Source organism: Watersipora subatra, chromosome 1, assembly GCF_963576615.1.
Source record: "Watersipora subatra chromosome 1, tzWatSuba1.1, whole genome shotgun sequence".
NCBI classification, from domain to species: domain Eukaryota; kingdom Metazoa; phylum Bryozoa; class Gymnolaemata; order Cheilostomatida; family Watersiporidae; genus Watersipora; species Watersipora subatra.
The window spans coordinates 48,729,402-48,749,774 of NC_088708.1; the positions used below are offsets into that span (position 1 = coordinate 48,729,402).

General features: G+C 35.7%; 1 protein-coding gene across 2 annotated transcripts in view; it reads left to right on the forward strand.

The window, feature by feature from the left end:
- Positions 1-20,373, forward strand: part of LOC137386060 (COMM domain-containing protein 10-like) — a 76,134-nt gene that overhangs the window by 54,728 nt on the left and 1,033 nt on the right. The window lies entirely within an intron of this gene.

Genomic DNA, 20,373 nt, shown 5'->3' on the forward strand with positions numbered 1-20,373 from the left:
ATTTATTACATACAATACATAATTATGAATATTATTTATACATATGCAGTGAGCCATGAACATGAAAATCATGAAACTCTAACTTTGAACTTTTTCTCGCGAGTATCATCCTTCAAACAAAAGCATAGCAAATCTATATGCCAATAAAACTCAAATAAAAAGTCATGAAAATGTTTCAAATAATAAAAATACGTTCAACAAATCTGTTCTTGACTTTTTAGACTTCATAGTCAGCTCTAAAAATCAATATGATCCTATCGAAGGTGAATGATAACGTTAGTCTGACTACGGCTGACAGCCTGAAAAGTGCATTTTTATTCGAGCATAATAATTCAAATTGGCAAAATTAAAAGTTAATAAAACCTTTGAAACATTAGCAATAATGTTTTAATTTGAGTTATGCAGTCTTTCAATGTCTTACCACTTCTCAATCGACATATTTACTTCTGGAGTTGAAAAAAAAAAATCGCTAACGATAAAATTTCAAGTCGGCGCGCTGATTTTCGGTTTTTGCAAATATTGAGATGGGTGTACTAATTTGGTTATAACCTTTGCTAGAGACGTCATATTAGAGGCATATTTTAACGTTTGTCTGATTGGCCAGAAATTGTTCTTTCTAACTAATCAAAAATTATCTTTTATATTTTAAAAATAACGATGCAAGGAGTTGGTAAATTTCCGACGCGAGTTAACTCGCGTTGGGTGCTTAGCAACGTTATAAACACGCGAGTTAACTCGCGCCTGGGTGCAAATGAGTGAAAAAACCGCATGAGAGGCAAGCACTTTACTAGTGATGCAGATGTCATTGAAGCAGTACATAAATGGTTTAGAACGCAGCTGCCATAAATTTATTCTGCAGGGTTCAAGAACCTTATAGGAAAGTAGGACAAGGATATACAAAAAAAGAGACTATGTCGAAAAGCAAAAAAAGATGTAAATTTCTATCTTATTGTAATAAAATGTTATGGCAAGATTCCCACTTATTGACTGACCCACTTATAAGAATACAATGTATTCTGTTCAATTCATCCTACAATTAAAAACTTAGCAATAAATATTTTAAATCACAGGTGTCCTTTAGCGGGATATTGCCAAAGCCGAGGCCAGGCCGTAGTCTACACGCACAAAAAACAACAAAGGTCCACGTAGTTATGAGCAAAAACAAAAGTATCCACCCAAATATCTCACCAATCCGATGAGCAGCACACACAAAAACTAAACCATTCGACAGAGCCACCTATCATGTCAAAATATTCCAAGTTTCAAGTCATGTCTTGCACAACTCACCTTATGGTTTCTCAAAACTTGTCCCAAAGTCCCTATTAATATGAGACTGTCCGATTGCTGTTTTAGAAATGGTCGCCGCTAGTCTAACCTAACATCCTGACTCAACATCTCACTATCGGGGCATTGCTAAAAGAGGGAATCTAAAAGTTCAGGAGCACTCATAAATGCCCCGATAGTTACTGAGATGTTGAATCAGGACGTTAGGTTAGACTAGTGGAGACCATTTCTAAAACAGCAATCGGACAGTCTCATATTAATAGGGACTTTGGGACAAGTTTTGAGAAACCATAAGGTGAGTTGTGCAAGACATGACTTGAAACTTGGAATACTTTGACATGATAGGTGGCTCTGTGGATTGGTTTAGTTTTTGTGTGTGCTGCTCATCAGATTGGTGAGATATTTGGGTGGATACTCATGTTTTTGCTCATAACTACGTGAACCTTTGTTGTTTTTTGTGCGTGTAGACTACGGCCCGGCCTCGGCAATATCCCGCTAAATGACACCTGTGTTTTAAATAGTGATAAATAGCATTAATAATTGTTTTTTTGCCGAGTTAGTACTCTACATGCCTTTCAGGTATAATTTGAAGGTCTGAGGGAACACCCATGATAAATCTGATTAGTGAGGACTTTGCGGATTTATGGAGTTGTTCCATCACACCTCACCCCACTCCCTCACTAACATGCTGGCAACATGACCAGTCATGACATACTATCTATAAAAAAGTTACCCAGTTTGTATTGCAACAATATAGACTATCCATCATCTCTTTAGATGAATTTAAAGTTAACTTTTATAGGAAATACCATTACAGTTATTACCGGGTTCAGTGATATCCAGTTTTAAACAACAGAAAAACCAAATCAATTTCATTCTCTAGCAGAGTTGGCTCGGTTTAAACCAATGGTTTAAACCAGCCCGAAAAAACCGGTTTTTTCATTATTTTTGTGAAAATCATAATATTTTAAGCTCCTAGTGGTTCATGTGTGGTAGAAATGCAATTATATGTAATTATCAGCTGTGGAAGTTTATTTAGGACACAGTAGTAAATTGATGGCAGAGCTCAAGTTGAACCTACATGAAATCCTAGCGCAACAATGAATTAGTGAATTTAATTTTCAATTGGTTTTATCAAGTGATATGATGATCTTTTTACTGATGAAATATAAAAACCATGTGAAATATACTAATCCAATCACCGTCTCTAATAATGAATGAATGCTTTCTCAAGTCTGGCCAGTAAAAAAGGATTACTTATAATTAGAAATTAAAGCAATAAAATCCTTTTGGGCAAAAGCTTGAAGTTTGCAAACTAATATTTCATTTATTGGGCACAAGCCAAAGTAGTTGGATTGTTAGAATTCAGTTTATCAAGTTTGTTGTGTTTTGAAAGGCAAAGGTTTTAAGGCAAAACGTAATAGGTGTGATGTCATAACGCGAGGTCACGCAGATAGGCTTAAAGCTCACGTAGCAAAATGTCAAGCTGAAAACACCAATTTAGACAGTGATGCTAATATTCAGGGGATAAAAGTTGAGTCATCTGCCACTGCGCCAAACACTAGCAATGCATCTGCATTATGCTCTGCTCTACATTACCACCTGACTAATCACTGGGATTAAAGTTCCTACTTATACATAGAGCTGTATGTAAAATATTCACTTTATGTGATAAAATTTCTGCTATGTATTACATCGATCACGTTTGCTTTATACTCATTCTGAAATTTCCATGTTTTCTCTCTTTTTTCCCCATAACAACTCCCACAGTACCATCTTTAACCGATGATTCCACATATGTATGTTCAATACTCAGTCATGCAGCTATAGTAAGTGATGTTAATTAGACTTAAAATTGCAAAAACCTTGGTAAAATTGTAAAAACCGGTTTAAACCACAAAAACCGGTTTAAACAAAAAAAACCTGGTTTTTTCGGGTTTTTCATAAAAACCGTGGTTTTTTCTAACCCTGTTCTCTAGGCTAAGAAAGTACTATAAAAATTCTAATTGAATGCCACCTTTATTTGAATGCCACCTGTATTTGACTACCACTATGAGAGAATGGTTGAAAACTAGAGCGCCATCCTTTAATTGAACGCCGCCGCCTCTATTTGACCCTGTTTCAGGCTAATAGTAGTTCCTTGTAGAATATTATTTAACAGCATTATTGCGGTAATCTGATCTTGCAATTGATCGATGCTCGTAACTCCACTTCTATTGCACATAAAAAGCTAGTTTTGGCTGAAAACTGTAGCAAACATATCAATTAGTGCAATGAGCTTTTATGCAACATTGGTAAATATAGGTATAAATTAAAAATGGCTTCAAATTTAAAATGAAAGAAAATTGAAAGCTCCAGGCAAATTGCAAAGCAGGACGGACACAGGCTATAATATTATGGCAGGTTAATTGCAAGCAAAAAATATCAACTGGTAGAGATATTTCTCAGTTTCTCAATGCATATTTATTAAGAGATCTTTGACAAGCTAGAGGTTAGTTAGCAGATTTATTGCATCCAAAAGGTTCAATATCGCTCCACCAGAAAGGAGTTACAAAATATAGACGACATTTGCTTAGCCCGTAAAAGGGCTACTTTTATCTTCCCAACATTCTGACGAGCCATTTGAAAAATGGCCACTCTCTATTAATCGCCACTATAGATAAGGGTTGAACAATAGAGCACCATGGCGTTCAATTAGAGGTTTTACAGTAAACATGGTTTGAAGAAAGAACAACACAAGAATTTTACCAATTTCATGCTGTAATACCATCATTTGTTTTCTTATTTGCGTAAAGTAAATTTAGATTTGTCTCCTTTTGCTTCATACTATGCTCAAATGCTGATGGCCTCACATCTTTACTGCTCCCTACGCAATATATAGAAGGAAGTTTAAAAGCCAGAGTGCATTGGCACTGCTATAAATGAGAGATCATTCTTCATTGCTCGCATTGCTTCATAATATTTAAAATATATATAATAATGAACAGTAGCATAACTTGGACTTGAATGTACTAGCAGCATTTATTTAAAGTAATGCCGCTCAATGACATCACTCCTACAATTACACAAGTAGTAAGATTTTATTTTTTTCAATATTGGCCTACCCTAAAGAGGGTGTCTCAAAGTATTCCGATAAAAACGGCCTTGGACTTGAGAGTCAGTTGGCGAGCGATAATGAAAGTTATTCACATTTGTTCTTGACACGCGCTACGGCTCGGGCACAAATTATTATAAAGTGTTTTACCAGGAATTAAATTCCACTTGAGATAAAATAACCTATCCCGAAACTACTTTCATAGCATGCATAAACTCTTTTACTTTAACACTTCCATTAATCACATTCATTTGACTGCATAACTCCTTTGATAATCGACCATGTAACAAGACTTCCTCTTAGTTCCCAAGAGTCTAGACTGACTCTGTGCGGACGGTTTAAGTACAAGGCTGGGCTAGTTGCCAACACTAATGAGTTGTTATGGGATACTTACGGTGTATGTACTGTATGTGTGTATATAAAGCTGTCTTGACAACATCACGGACCTGAAAGATTTTGTCACATGTCCTATGCTCACCCTCAGTAACTTCTCTTGTAGCGACATCAATGTGCTGACTTACTTTCATTTCAACTCATCTTCTATCAATATGCTAATATTTTGCTGCAAAACAGAACTTGATGAAAATGGTTAGCATCAAGATAACATAGTAATGTTTCCGTGCATCCACCTTAGAGTCATGCTTGTAGTATATTACACATTGTCATAACGTAATACGAGTTTATTGTTATTATACATAATGCAAGGAGTTGCTAGTTTATCAATCCCGTATTATATATACTAATATAATATATAATGATGTAATATATAATTATATATAATAATTATTAATACTATTCACTTTATCTCGGTGTCACGGTATTCATATGAAAATAGTCTTACAAAACCGTCACTTCAGTCATCCGTTTCAACATATTAGCAACAACATCATCGTTTCCTACAAGTTTAGTGGTTAATCAAACGTATTGGTAAAGTTTTTTAAGACAATGTTACTGAGCTCTATTGGTTACTGTTGTGTCACCTTGTGTTATTACGTAGTCAACCATAATTGCTGGCATTATCAAGAGACTTCAATCAAATTGCTAACCTGGACCAAACCTTTAATTGTTGGAAGTAAAAATGAAACCATTATACTCACAGATGGTGTATATTCAATTTCATGGAACCCAACATTTCCAAAGAAACTTCATTATCTGAATATTTTTCAGTTGTCTGTACTAGTAAAGAAGAGTTAATTCATGATGTTCATGTGAGAGTCGCTGAAGGCTGTATGAGTGTCATATTGACATTTTATTAAACAAACAAACATCAACTTCAAACCCAAGTCATACTATAAGTTAGTCCCATTTTTAGAACGAAGTTTCTATAGAAACTCTACCCAACATTGGTCACTAAAAATTGTGTGCAACTTGGATAAAGATATTCAGGTAATAAATACGATAATAATATTAAACCTGTGAATTATGAGGATAACATTATCCAAATAATGTTATCCTCATAATTCACAGGTTTAATATAGCTATCTGAATAATGTTATGTGGATAACATTATCCAAATAATGTTATCCTCATAATTCACAGGTTTAATATAGCTATCTGAATAATGTTATGTGGATAACATTATCCAAATAATGTTGTCCATGTAACAACGGCTCATCAACCTGCAGTGACAATGTATTGTAATAGTACTGATTCTGCAGGTTGATGAGTCTGCATTTCTCTAGTATAGTTTGCTGCATCATTTGTGCCCACTCTTTGCCACAGGTCTACGCAGGTTCTTTGTTGTATAGTGCTACTATTTGATTGCGTCATGTGTTGTAATTCGTCGTCGATATTGAATTTCAATACGATTAAAATTTGCTGTAAGCTCTATTGTCCCAACGGCTTTCGTGACACGATAGTTATTGATGAGGGGGGGGGTTAGTGGCTTAGCATTGCGCATAGAATTATGAAATATGCTGGCAATGTTTGGTCATCAACTGTGTAAGGTATGTCAACCATTGATCATGCCAAACTCTTTTATCTGATTATCTAATATGTCAAACGTTCGTTTCACCTTCAGACTTGTGTCAAAGATTCGTATCACTCCGCATCGCCGTTCCCTAGTTTGTAAAGAAATAATTGTGAAAAATTGTACATTTGCTAAAAAGGAAAATTAACAGATCGATAGCTTTTACATTATTTCGAGTTTTTGGGATTGTCTCCCTTAGCTTTCAACAATCCATAAGGTAATTTAGGATTTGTGATTGAATGTGGCCCAAATATGTGTTCAATAACAATGTTATAACGGTTGAATGAAGTTGTTTCCCAGCAGTTGGCTACATACATTTCCCTCTGCAGACAATCCTTATGAATCCTACATTTGAAGTACAGTAGACGTACCCCTTGCTTAATTTCGCTTCAGGATTCTCTATGCATGCCCTAGAGGAGTACGACTGACAAAATTAAAAAAATCTGTTTTAGAATGAAAGTAGGCCTACATGTACATAATAAGCATTTGTTTAGTCAGACACGTCTCTATAAAGTGGGAGTTATCTTCTTTATGATACTTCCAGCGATATGTGACCAACAAGATAATTACTTCATCGATGACCTGAGAATAAACCCAATAAAACATTTTAGCGTACCCTAAATGCATTTACTATAAAACAAATACCCTGCTATCATAGCTTGAGAACTTTACAATATTGACAAAGATCTCGGGACATGGCATGTATATATCCACTATAACCCTACCTGACTTGGTGATTGTGTATCATATTGTATCCCAATTAAGACTAAAACTACCGTACCATATTTCTCTTGAAGTTGTAAAGGGGGCTTGAGTTGAATTTGAGTTCCTCATACATACCCAATCACGTGCGTCCTACACATTGGCAATCTGAAAACGCTCTAAATACTTGCACAATTCTACATAAGACGCACACAACTTATTCAACTCATAGCCTCTCAGACAGCCAAGTGTAATATAGTTACTAGCTTCGCTCTGCTCAGGCTCTGCATAGGGCTCAAACAGCATCCATAGGTAACAAGACTACCGCCCACCCTCACCTCTCCGTCACCTCTCCGTTAGGACAGTTCTATGCAAACAAGCTTACACGGGATAATTTAATGGAGGCGTGATTTGAGAACTTAATAACTTAACATACGATAATAATTTCTGCGCATTTGGATTTATGCCAAAACTAATAAAAAAAATTGCCTCCTGTGGTCTGCCCTTTGCGTTATGGACTTTTGAAATGTTGATAACTACATACTTTAACTGATGAGTACCCGCTCCTTCATACATGAATATATGGCTATTGTAAATATTGAACATTGAACTGTTTTTATATTTACGTGCAGTTAAAAAAGGAGAACTCTGCCTGTTTTTTGTAATATATACGTAGGTTTGCCGAGAACAAAGCAAAAATGTAATTGATGTTTGTTGGTTTACTGCAAGAGGAATATAATTTTGCTCTGATGATTGACAGCAACATACCATAGCCATAAGTGTCTTTAGTTCATGTATTACATTTCTAGGACACTTATGTATTCGCCTCATCTAACTTTCGCGTTTTCGCGGAGTCATCCTCTCGCGAAAATTTCATGTGCGAAACTAAACTATCATAACGAACGAGCGAAAATGTGGAATTGAATAGCTTTGTTCATTGATAGTCCAAGAAACAAATGGCAGCAAGCGATCAAATTGCATTATCGATCTCGGCCACACAATTCTACCTGCGGTTTACAATTACAAACTAGTCCCAATTTGAAAAAAAATTTCTTATTGGTGAACCGAACCTAAGGAATCTAATTATGTTTGTTCCACTGCATTTATTTTTACATCACTATATTTTCGCACTCATCAGAGCTGCGAAATTAAGTTGCAGCGAAATTTTATTCTGTATGCTACTCACGAAACTAAATACTAGCGAAATATAAGTGTCCTAGGGTACATTTCTAGGAACTAGCTGGATTTAAAATGTTCTAATAATTATGTTGATATCTGTAAGAAAGTTTGTGTTTTTAATGAATATTGGACTATCAAATACGTACTTCGTAAAAGCCTTGGACAACAGAAAATGACTCGGTAATAATGCTTTGCCCAGAGCTCAACATTTGTTTAGTTAGTTGAAAAAATTGTATACTGCTCAATACTAACGAAACTTTGCTTTGATCATAGAGTTATGTTACTGCTCATGCACAGGTATGTCAAATAATTATACATGTACATTGTTTCACAAGGGAATATACAGTTGTCATTCTATAATCATGTTCATAAAATGGTAAACATTGCCACTGTTACATCTAATAATCTATGCATTCACCTAGTCTAGTTATATGATGGTGCTTGTAATAGCAACAGCTGTAGTCGTTACAGGTGGATATAAATAACATGATTTTATATCCCAAGAGAAGCTGTTGTATCTAAGAATTCCTGAGGTTTTCTCATGATGTCTCTGGTTGACTGTGACGCCATCTCTGAGCTATCTCGAGATTCTCCTGGTAGCAACAAGTGAGTCAGTGGACTCGAGAGCACTAACCCTACTGGTGCTATGCTAATCTAAGGCTGTGCAACATTAAAAACATAATATTTCATCGTTCTGTAAATTAATAGCGATGAAAATAGCAAGTTTCAACTGTAGTAACAACATGTTTGTATACCTGTGGACCTGCTTGTACCCGAAGGTTTGACACTCTAAAATTTTACAAATAATCAAGTCATGTTTTGGAAGCATGTAGGCCTACAATATTCCAAAATCATTGAAAAATAATTTCTAAATAATTTGGAGTTTTGAAGTTTCTCAGATGTAAGTACTTTCCATTTTATTAACAAAGCAATCTCTGTTTCAAAGGAAACCTGTTTAGATTTCCATCAGGTAGATGTTTGAATTTGCACCAGAAGGTCTGGAAGTGGAATATTCCAGAAGGACCACTTGCCATTGAACTTTTGATGTATTCAAACACGATCTTCATCAAATTGGCCATCCATAACTTCACTGATTCTTTTGATTGTAAACTTTAAAATATTTTAAAAATGTGATTTCATTCCAAATAATTATTCCTGCCGCTGTGATTTGTTAGTAAAATAACTAATTATGTGCCAAACCACCATGGTTAGTATGCTTTGAATATGAACCTAAAACTTAAAAAAATTTTGGTAGATTTTATCAAAAAGTATCGGTATTTTTTATCATTTGCGATTGTGTTGTTGATGTTTGAGGTGATCTGACTGCCAAGATGTTTCAAGATTAAAATCGATAAAATTCATCACGATTAAATGCTGAGATCAAGTGAAAATGTGATTATGATGTTTATGATTGCAAAGAGACCGACAGAATAGAGAATAGAGACGCATAACACTGCAATTTAAATGTAATAGTCTATATTAACTATAGCAATGATAGCAACTAGTGATGTCATATCGTCCGTATCTTTCTTTAGAGAAAAATAACCCCGATTAGGTTTTGTCGATTTTAATTTCGAATTATCCTGGCACTCAAATCGCCTCACACATCAACAACAATCTCAAACAATAAAAATTATTGATACTTTCTAATAAAATCTGCTAAAATTTTGTGTAAATTCATCTGTAAAGCCTCTCAATTTATTGCTACAGAGTCTTAAACTACAACATGCTTAAGTTCGTCTGCATCGATGAGCCGAGTGAACTAATATTGGCCTTAGTATGTGTCCAAGCTCTAAGCACACTGTCCATGTTTTCTTGTACGGATGACATGAAATGTTGATGTGTAGTAAAACTCGTGCTTTGCACCGAACATGTCTGACAATCTCTCTACTAACTGTAAAGTAAACTATAGATAAAAATCATTAAATACTAGCGTTAAAAATATAAGAATCATTTTTATGTCTTCTTATACTGTGCAATTCGTGAAAGTGAGATAGTTCTAACAAAGCAGAAGTTGATTACGTCGTTGTCTAGAAGGCGCCGTATTAACTTAAATATTTTACCGACCCCGAAGAAGCTGGTGATACGGAATTCTTTTAGCTGTTTGCGAGTGTGCCAGTGTTATCGTTCACTGGTGCAATGGCCAAGTGTGTTTAGGCACACGCCAGCGACATCTCCACATTCCTCATGGCGCACGCGATAAAATCGCCTAGTGCGTTTGCGCCTTAACGCCCTTAGACATTTTTTTTATTATAATAAAAATTTAATGTAAGTTATCAGTTCATCTCAGTGTACATCTATGTAAGCTCAAGCATTATACTTGAACAGTATTTGTTCTAATAAAAAATTTTACGACAATTTATGTTGCATTATCCCTATATAGTAGCTTTGTCAAATTCAAGAAGTTGATGTTTAGCATTAGCCCAAGAACTAGAATTCACAAATCCTAGAGTTCACTTGTTCAATCAAGCCAGTTTCAGAATGTTCCAAATATTTGATCATTTTATAAAAAAATTGGATAATAGACTTTTCGTCTGAATTAAAAAACTGAAAAAATTTTTATCGTTAACAATGTAGTCGATTTTTGCCTTAACCTATTTCATTGAGGCGAAAATCGGTTTAAATATATATCTTTACGTAGAGAATTTACATAAAGAATTTGGTAAGTTTTCCAGCTAGAATGTTAAAGCACTGTTTATGTTCCATGGGTGAACAGAGCTTTTACATTGTTTCTCAGTAGATGTTAGCATACTACTACGCGCATTTTGCCTTTCTCACCATAATATGCAAATGATTCGCTCACGAAAAGGAGTACTTACAGTTGTAAACCTTAGAGAGAGAGTACTTAGAGGAGCTACCTGCGCATCATGTGGTCACCATAGCCATAGTGTTACAGTCTTCACATGGCTTCATTGTCATTGAAGTCATAGAGTTAATCTTTGTGCTAATGATCACTTATAGAGAACAATTTGTTGAAACTAGAAGTAACCATTATCACTCAGAGCCTGGCTAGATAGACAGCTCCGCTCTCTAATAACCAATGACCTCCATTACTCTTGTCACATATTTGGGGCTGCACCACCTGGCAATCTCTGGCCGGTACACTAGAAAAATCTTACATGGCTCGAACTGCTCTTAGATTTTAAGTGTGTGCAGGACATAGAACTATTCCTATTAAAATGTTAGCCAGTATGGGCTGGTACGCCTTAAATTGTTTTCTATTATAATAACATTTTTTTATTTTTACTATATTTTTAGCTACCAGATGTTCGATCTCTCGATTTCGTTTACCAATGGCGAGTGGTTGTCAGCAAAACAGTTTTGTAAACCGAAAGGCTATAGTGGTAGTTCTTTGATTGCATCACACGAAGCAGCTCATTTGTGGCGCATAAATCCTATCCAGATGTCCAGTTCGATCCTGGAGCATTCCAAGAAATTTTTTCCATGCCTGGCATGCGGTGATCTACACAACAACAGTCAACATGTAATCGTTTGTCAAGTCTCAGTTGACCAAGCATGTTGGGAGACTTGAAGCGTGTCTACCAGATGGTTATGTCTACCAGACGGTTTTGTTTACCAGTTTCTGTCTGTAACATTTGAAGATCTCACCAAGTTTTGCAATAGTTACAAGCATTAGAAATATTAAAGCTGAGAATTTGTTCATGCTAAACTCAGATTAAGCTCTTCTGGCTGCTAAATGCTCCATTAGGTTACCAACGAATATTTACTAATAATTGGCGCAGCAGACGGTTAAGTTAATAACCCACAGAAAGATGGATAACATCATAAATGATTTTGGCTACCCTTTTAGTGACGCTGAAATTAGTTCGAAGCAGAGTTTTAAGGATGATTGTTGCATTTGTCTCATTTTAGTCCGAGTTACTATGTGGAAATGTGGTTATGTATTCCAAGAACATTACATTTTAATGAACTGTCAATTTATTTTCAATTTTGCTTGAGAGTGAATTTACATACAAGTAGATTTTGGTTGATTGATAAAACTTGGCAAGCTTTTCGTGACATGCCACGTCCTTAATACCAAATACAACCAAAGGCTCCCTCAATACTAAATACTACTATTGCAGAAATAAGATTGCACTAGACACATGCTAAATAAGTCTGAAATCACTGTTTGTTGATAAAAAGAGAATGGGACACCAGAAGTTGAACCTCGGGCTTCTAGCACCACAGAAGGAACTCCTACTTATTTCGCTTCAGAAGGTGGTCTTGTTCAAAGCGCTAACTGAATGCAATTAATTTCAACAGGCTTGTATTCAGCTGTCATCTTATGTAACTTGTATTGAGCTGTCATCATATGTCGCCGAAATCGGTGATCCTCAGCAATCCCACAAGGCCTGGCCTGTGTTTCAAGAAACATTTGTTCAATTTTTGCTCGGTTTCTGGCAATTCTGCAGCCGTACATTTACTGCATCTTTGTACCATATTTATTACAGCACGTGCAATTATTATTTGAATGATAGGAATAATTATTGGGCCATGTAGAGATGTTATGTGTGAAGAAGTTTCTTCAATGTAACTTTTTGCTATTATCGAAGCTTCCCTCGATCCTTAAACCTCGTAAAGGTCTTTGTTACGAAGCAGAGATCTTTGTTACGAAGCAGAGATCTTTGTTACGAAGCAGAGATCTCTGTTACGAAGCAGAAGTCCTATACATAATGTACTTGCAATCAGCCGCTTTTAAAGCACATCTCGCAGCTTGCCTCCCAACTAGAATAAGTTCCTTACCGCTGTTAGAGTTAGACACTGTAAGTATTACTTTAAGTGTACGAGGAATAGTGCCCAGCTTGTGTCTAGGCGCTCAACTACCTGCCACTGCATGCCAACTGGAGTCCTATCTAACGTCTAACATCTACCAGATCTGCTACTACAAAGGCTTCTATCAGCAGTAACAGATTTTAATTATATGTTAATGACAAGGCCGTGTTGGCAGGCAGCTATCACGATTGCATTGGAGCCTGTGATGAAAGCTCTTGAACAGTTGGCAGGAGTTGTACTTGTACGGCCTTCAGTGCATCTTGCTGTACTCCTCGGTAATTTTATGATGTCCTTCCACCTCCCTTCGGAATCAGCATTTTAAATAAGAAAGTGTGCAATGTCGGATGATAGAGACATCAAGGTTTTCTTTTCAGATGTGACTTCATAGTAACTAAAGCTTGGTTTTACAGCTTTCTTAACTTGTTATTATCGATCCCATGGACAGGGTTATAACTAGCTAAGATTCAACTAACAACTAGCTCTTAACATGCTTTGACAGCTTTTAAATCCAAATTTATTAATCAATTTAGTCAATTACATTATTTTGCATGAATTAATTTGTATATAACACCTCGTGTTAGTCTCATACAACATATGACTAGCAAGAGAAGAAATGAGAGCAGCCTGAACACCAGCTTTAGTCTCGCAATGTCACTAAACCTCTAGGTGTACCTTCTAAAAGGGGTCAGAGTATATCCTGATTTCAGATTTGTTTATAGTCTGTAGCTATGTCTCGTATTGACCAACGTACTTCTCAGTTCCCGTATCTGTCACATGTGTAACTAACACTAGTCTTTTAGCTATTATATCCGTAGAGCAATAGTATCCGTAAAGATACAAGTGCTCTACAGTGATACTTAAGAAAGACCAGATTTCAAAATGCTCGTAATATAAATTCCAATAGTTGACAAATTGCTGACATCGCTATGAATCAGCAAGAGCAGAGTGCTACCAGGTTGGGCATCAGAATCGCTCATACAAATCATGTAGAAATTTTCAGTGTCAGCATGTAGTTATAGCCACTCACATTCTATCCTTCCAGCTACAAGACAACTATTTTATGGATTGGACAACATAACAGTCATTTCTTATTGTGAATACAGCTAAACTTCAATTTACGATCAATACTACTTGTGAATTTTTTATATACAGCGTAAAATTTGCGATATACAACATAAATTTGAGCAAATACATGTGTCGACATATTGAGGAATTTTCAGTAAAGCATTTTTTGAAAAACATCTCAAAACTTTTTGAGTTTTGTGAACCAGTACATATGTACAAAGTTCTCCTTCACGTAGTGTCATTCCAAAATTTCTTAAATAATATTGAACAGTGCTTCATACATTTTGTTTAGTTTTAAAATCATGGATCCCAAAAAGACAAGTGTGACTGGTAGTAGCGGCGAAGAAAAGGAAAAAGTTGTTGCTTTTTTTAGAAATAGAGCAATAAATGATAGAAAAACCCAAACAAATATTCTTCGATCAATTCTTTAAAAAGTCTCTGGCATCGTCTAGTAGCGAAAGAAAAAATGTAGCTGCTGTTAAAGAGAGAGCCTCAAATGAGTGATTATAGATAAAAATTCAAGGATTTTTATCAATTTTTATTCAAAGATTCAACTGTGATAAAGAAAAAAATGGAAAAACATTTAATACTAGATGAATGTGCGGATTTAAGTCTTTACGCATAAAACTTATTTCTATTTAACATATACAACACCATTACTTTTCTAACTTTCAAACTTCATATCATGAGTAAAATGTTTTGTGCAGTTCAAATAAATTAAGAGAAAAAATAAACAATGAGTAGATAGAAGTGTGTATAAAAAAGGTTACTGTTGCAGCGGAAGCTCGTTGTATTCAATGTTTTGATGGAAGATACTGGTACCTCTCGATACTGGTATAATTGTAAAAATGAGATATCAGACATTCTTTGTTTGATACTTTATCTGACCGAATGGAGAGAGAGAATGTAGCGTCATTTTCTACTCCAGATAATACAGTTGCCCGCGTGAAAATCATTCAGCTTTTACAGGTTTACTGAAACCGGAAATATGAGTGTAACAGCAAATTTGAAATTGAAACGACACATTTGAAAATTAAAAATTAAAAAGCTTTTAATTATTATTTGAAAATTAAAAAAAAATTGCAAAAGGTAATGCTATTTAATAATAAAAAGTGCACATTTAGCGTATGCAATCCGAAAAGGATATACAGTACATGGTAAGAAAACTGGGAATGATAAGAATGGGTTAGCCTTATGGTTACGCGCGTTTGTTAGGAGATTTGTGATTTGAATGCCATGAGTTTAAATTCAGTACAACAGTGATCTATCGTTGCTATAACTTCATTGCAGCAACTGGAAAAATGAATAACAAACACAGATTTATACATATATATATAGGTTAAAACAAACTATATAAATAGATTAGGTTATTTTATAAAGTTTTCATAGTCTAAATTCAACTAGCTACATATATTTACTTGTACGTACTGTGTGTGTCCTGTCATTTAAATTTGCATGACTTCGTGACAATAAAACCTGTTTATTAATATTATTTTTATTTGTTATTTCTTACATATAAGTCTTATTTTTACCTTTAGTTTTATAGTTTACAAACAGCTTCATATAATTCATGCATTTTTATGTTTTGGTTTCCTGAAGATTGTATCGTTAAGTTTTTTTAGGCTGCAAAACAAACTTCAAGAAATAGAATGTATTTTTACGAAAATATTTGCTCCATCACACAACAGTTTCACCATACGAAATGAATATCAGACAGAAAAACTTCATATGTCAAGGTTTAACTTCAAAGATGCATGTATCTGTCACCTAATACTCATATAAAAAAATTTTTGGAATGCTACAAAGTCTTGATGTAAGACCAGGAAACTATCACAAAATATAATATTTAAAGCTATGGAACAGAAAATTACCTATTATTTTCTTTTTCACTTTATTCTTCACTAAGAAGAAAGAGCTCATTGGGGTACTTTACTAGCATTCCCTAAACCGATGTGAACACTTGTCTTAGCCTATATTCTAATAGCCTATCGTTGAGTTCGAGTGTTCAGTGGAGCGTCACAATGATCCCAAGGATGCTCCATGCCATAGCAACAACATAAACATGGCAACTTGAAGTGGTATGCCACGTCGTTATAGTAGCAACAAATTTATGTCACTCCATCGAAGTGTACGAAATATTTCTTGAACCTTAAGTATATGTCAGTGAATCTAGCTCTGCAGGTATCAATCTGTCAGCGTATCTGACACCTCGGTGTTCACTGCATCTTGCATGTAAGAAGAGAGATGGGGTTTGCAGTATCATTTTACATCTGCTGCCGCAGTTTATAATGCTCCACACTAATTAAATTTTACTGAAGTCTGATTTTGAGGCCTCGCTGCCTGGCATCCAGTTTCGCTGAGGGATATCAAACGGCAAAACAGTTGCTCCGCTGTATATTTTAACAGTAGCATTTGTGGTTGTTTTTAAAAACATCTTAGTACCATGAGGAAAACAAGCTCTGTTGCGCTGAGATTTGTACGAAAATAAAACAAACGCGCTTTGTTATGTATTAGAATTGTGCATTTTTGGTAAAGCGCATCTCAGGGCACCAGGTGCTCTATTGAATTGTTTTATTCACAATCACCGTAAAACTATTTGGAGAAGCCGTGAGGGCTTAAATGAGGTCATCTTATAAATGGAACGAATACATTCGTGATATCAGACGTGAATTTAGCGGCTAATTAGTTAGCAAAACGATTTTGCTGTTAACTTTATTATTAAGTGTTGTTTATTCGAAATACTCGAGCTAAGAACAAACGACCTATCGAGGTAGCTGACAGTCTTTATTCAACGCTCTCAACTTGTGTATCTGAGTTACTCACTTGTTTATTCTATTCAAAGCTTTTCAGCCGACATTGTTTTTATACCGTAACCCAAGTGGTTGTCATAATATTTTCTGTTTGAATGAAATGAAATGAGATATATGAAAGTTTTATGCTTATGACAAAAGAGTGCAAATTAGAGAAACAAAGCCTCGTATGATCAAATAAGAGTGAATATATTTAAACAATACCCCAGCGTCTTAAAAGTTGGCAGTCATGCCAAATCCTAATTAGCTAGTCACTCAATTAGCCTTTTCATCTGAACACTGGCCGAGCGATATATTAATAGAATGAATACCATCCAGTCAAAAGTCACGGCTACTTTAAGAATAGGGCTGTGGTAAAGTAATTATTAGTCGACAGAATTTATCACCATTTCTTTTCCGACCATTTATTACTGCTTATTCAAAAACCCTTTCAACACCTTCAGAAGATCTACTACCTTTTGGAATGGTTATCTCTACTGTCATACTTTATTGTGAATGGAAGGAAAAATGGTCCTGTCAATGGAAAAGATAATTAATTACTCCAATAAATTAGGTTGACATCTATTGAAAGGTTCTCCGGCTGAACGTTTGACCACAGCTATACAGCTGGCACCTGCTCAAGGGTGTCATAAGTCGTAGCCATGGCAAGGGTTTCCTTCCGATGGGCCGTATCACCATAAACCAATAGCTTTTGCAGTTTGTTTTTCCTTCCGCTGCTAAATGGCTTCAAGGCTACAGCTAGAGCTTATATGGGCTTGAAAGACAGCAAATTATAAGCTTGTAAAACTCGATTAGCGATTTGGATTATAAAATAGGCCTTAGGTTGTAAGCCGATAGCGTGAGCTACCCTGGGCTAGTGGCAGTTGAATCTTTTGATGCTATACTAAATACTAGAGCATAAGTAGGTAGTTGACTGCTTCAGGTCAGGGCATCTTGTATCTTTGCAAAGGCAAACATACCCAAGTGATCTACATATATGTGTTTGGTTATCTGTAATTGACCAATAATATGCTGTATTGGTATTTCAACAATTACCTATTTCTTACCTATTGATGTTTTCTTATAAAAGTTTTAGTACACTGGTATTTGAGCTCAATCTATTTCATCGTAAAAGGATACAAACACGCCTAACATTATCACTACTAGTACCCTGGCAGTCAGGGTGTTGCGAGAGATCGTCACGTGTGTCGATAAAGCACAGAGAATAATGTTCTCCACAATTATTCCGCAATGTCAGAGAATGGTTGATCGGTGCAGGTGTTATGCCTGATTTAGACCATTGCCGTATGTATACCTAGGCGCAGTGCCTCGTGCGCCATACATATAACTTTGGTTTGAAATAGGCATTAGTGGTCGGACTACCAAGCTTAATATCACGAGTTCGAATCTCACATTATGCAATATTTTTCCTAAACCTCCGACCATGGCTTCAGATACACAAATGGTCTGGCACAGATCTTATTGTAGTAAAATTTGGCTATTACATCTTGGAGGTAATGCCAGAATAATGGCTGCACGTCGCTCATGTAAATCTAGTCAACCCTCAACACAGGAAATTAATTCGTTTTGAGGTCTGCTTCACATGTTGGACAGTGTTATGTTGTTTCTGTTAGACTACGTTATAATTCATTTAATTTGTTCTATTTCCCTAAAAGTTATGATAACTCCTTCTAAATACTGCCAGTCGTTATACATAGCATTCAGATAAATACTTTATGTAAAGCTATAAAAACTAATCCAAATCTAAAAAAAAAATCCAAATTAAAAACTGTATTAATAAAGTAACGATATATATAGAGAGGATTTTACTGTTACTTTACCAAAAAGACGTGTGAGCAGAAGTTTAGGCTTGGAGGTAGAGGTGGTAGTAGCTGTACTCGGGCTAAGATGGCTGAGTATATACTAACCAATAATCAGGAATATATTTCCAAAATCTTGACCGAATAATGAATTTCGCCATTGTACATAAATGTTGCGCCATTGTACAGTTCCAACAACCAATCAACGCAGATCGGTTACGTGCAGTTTTATTATCTCACGCAGAATAAGCTTGCTTGCACTAATAAAGGTTGGTACACACTATATCGCCATATCTCTGCGTTGACGCCACAATAATTCGGTGAGCATATGTGATAACGATGTTCACACTATCACAAACCCATCTGCGTTTGCTCAGCAAATACTCCGTGACGTAGTGCTCTTATTTTTATTTTAAAATTTTCGCGAAGAAACCTTTTCGTTTTTGCGTGCTCGAATCAAATACTAGTCTCGCAGCAACTATCATAAACAAAAACAAATACATCACACTATCCGTGATCGATGAAATGGTTCACCTCGTACAGGCTGTCGTCGATTCTCAGCTATATATGGGGAAGTTTGACAGCTGCAAACATTCCTGATGTATCCACATTGCTCCGTCGATGCTATCAGTCCCCTGTTCACATAGTCGATGATGAACGCCGAAAGGACAACACCGACATACGGAAACGTAGTGTGAACCAGCCTCAAGCAATAAGAATGATAACGATTTGTGAGAATAATATTAATCATCAGTGTAGATAAATCCATGCGCTCATTTGTGAAGCAAATTGTCAGTCAAAAAAATTTGCTAAAATAAAAGATTATTGGCTATAGACTCAGGTCCACCCTCGCTTAAACTCTATGAATTATAAAACGAACAATTATTTTTTACTTACGAACTTACAATGTTTCAGAAAATTTTAAATGTCATATGTTGGGGGTCACATCAGGTGCGGAGTCAAATATTGGCTCCAATTTGACTAATCCGTTTGACTATAATAGCTGTTAGACTGTGGGTGAATCGCCTGCCAACCGGCTTCGCATTTTGTTTAGAAGGTTTACCCATGGAAATCACATTTCTAGATCCCCTCAAGTGAACACAGCTAAGAAGTTGTTTGAATTTTTATTGACGGAAAAGTGTTTTCTCAATTTCTCCTCCGTTAAGAACCATGTGACTTTAATAACTCACAAACACAAACCTACATTCTTACAAATATGGTTGCCAATTCTCGTGACTTGATTTGTGATCAGCAGACCTTGTTTGAGCCCTCGCTGTCAGGTTTACTGTGCGTATTACTCCTAAGCTCATTACACTGTCATGTTTGTGTGTATGTGTGCTCCAAGTAGGTTTAGATTAGTCAACAGAATGCATGTCAATCGTTATAATTCATCAAGTTTGTTATAAAAATGATTATTAAGTATATCTTAGGGCAGATATAGCCAGTTATGCAAAAGGTGCAATAAATTAGTTGCCAATCTCCAGGCAATTATCTTAAGAGCCACCACATCCGCTGGCCTCGGGTTGAAAGGGTCTCAACCTTCGTTATTATTTTTCATAAAATAAAATTGTTTGAGAAGCTATTTCATTTCACAGGTCTTTTGCTTTTGCTCAGCAATTATTTCCTGTCGGTCGCCATGGTAAAGCTGTCTGTTTGATATTGCTGTAGAACTTATGTGAGTTGATGTTAGTTGCA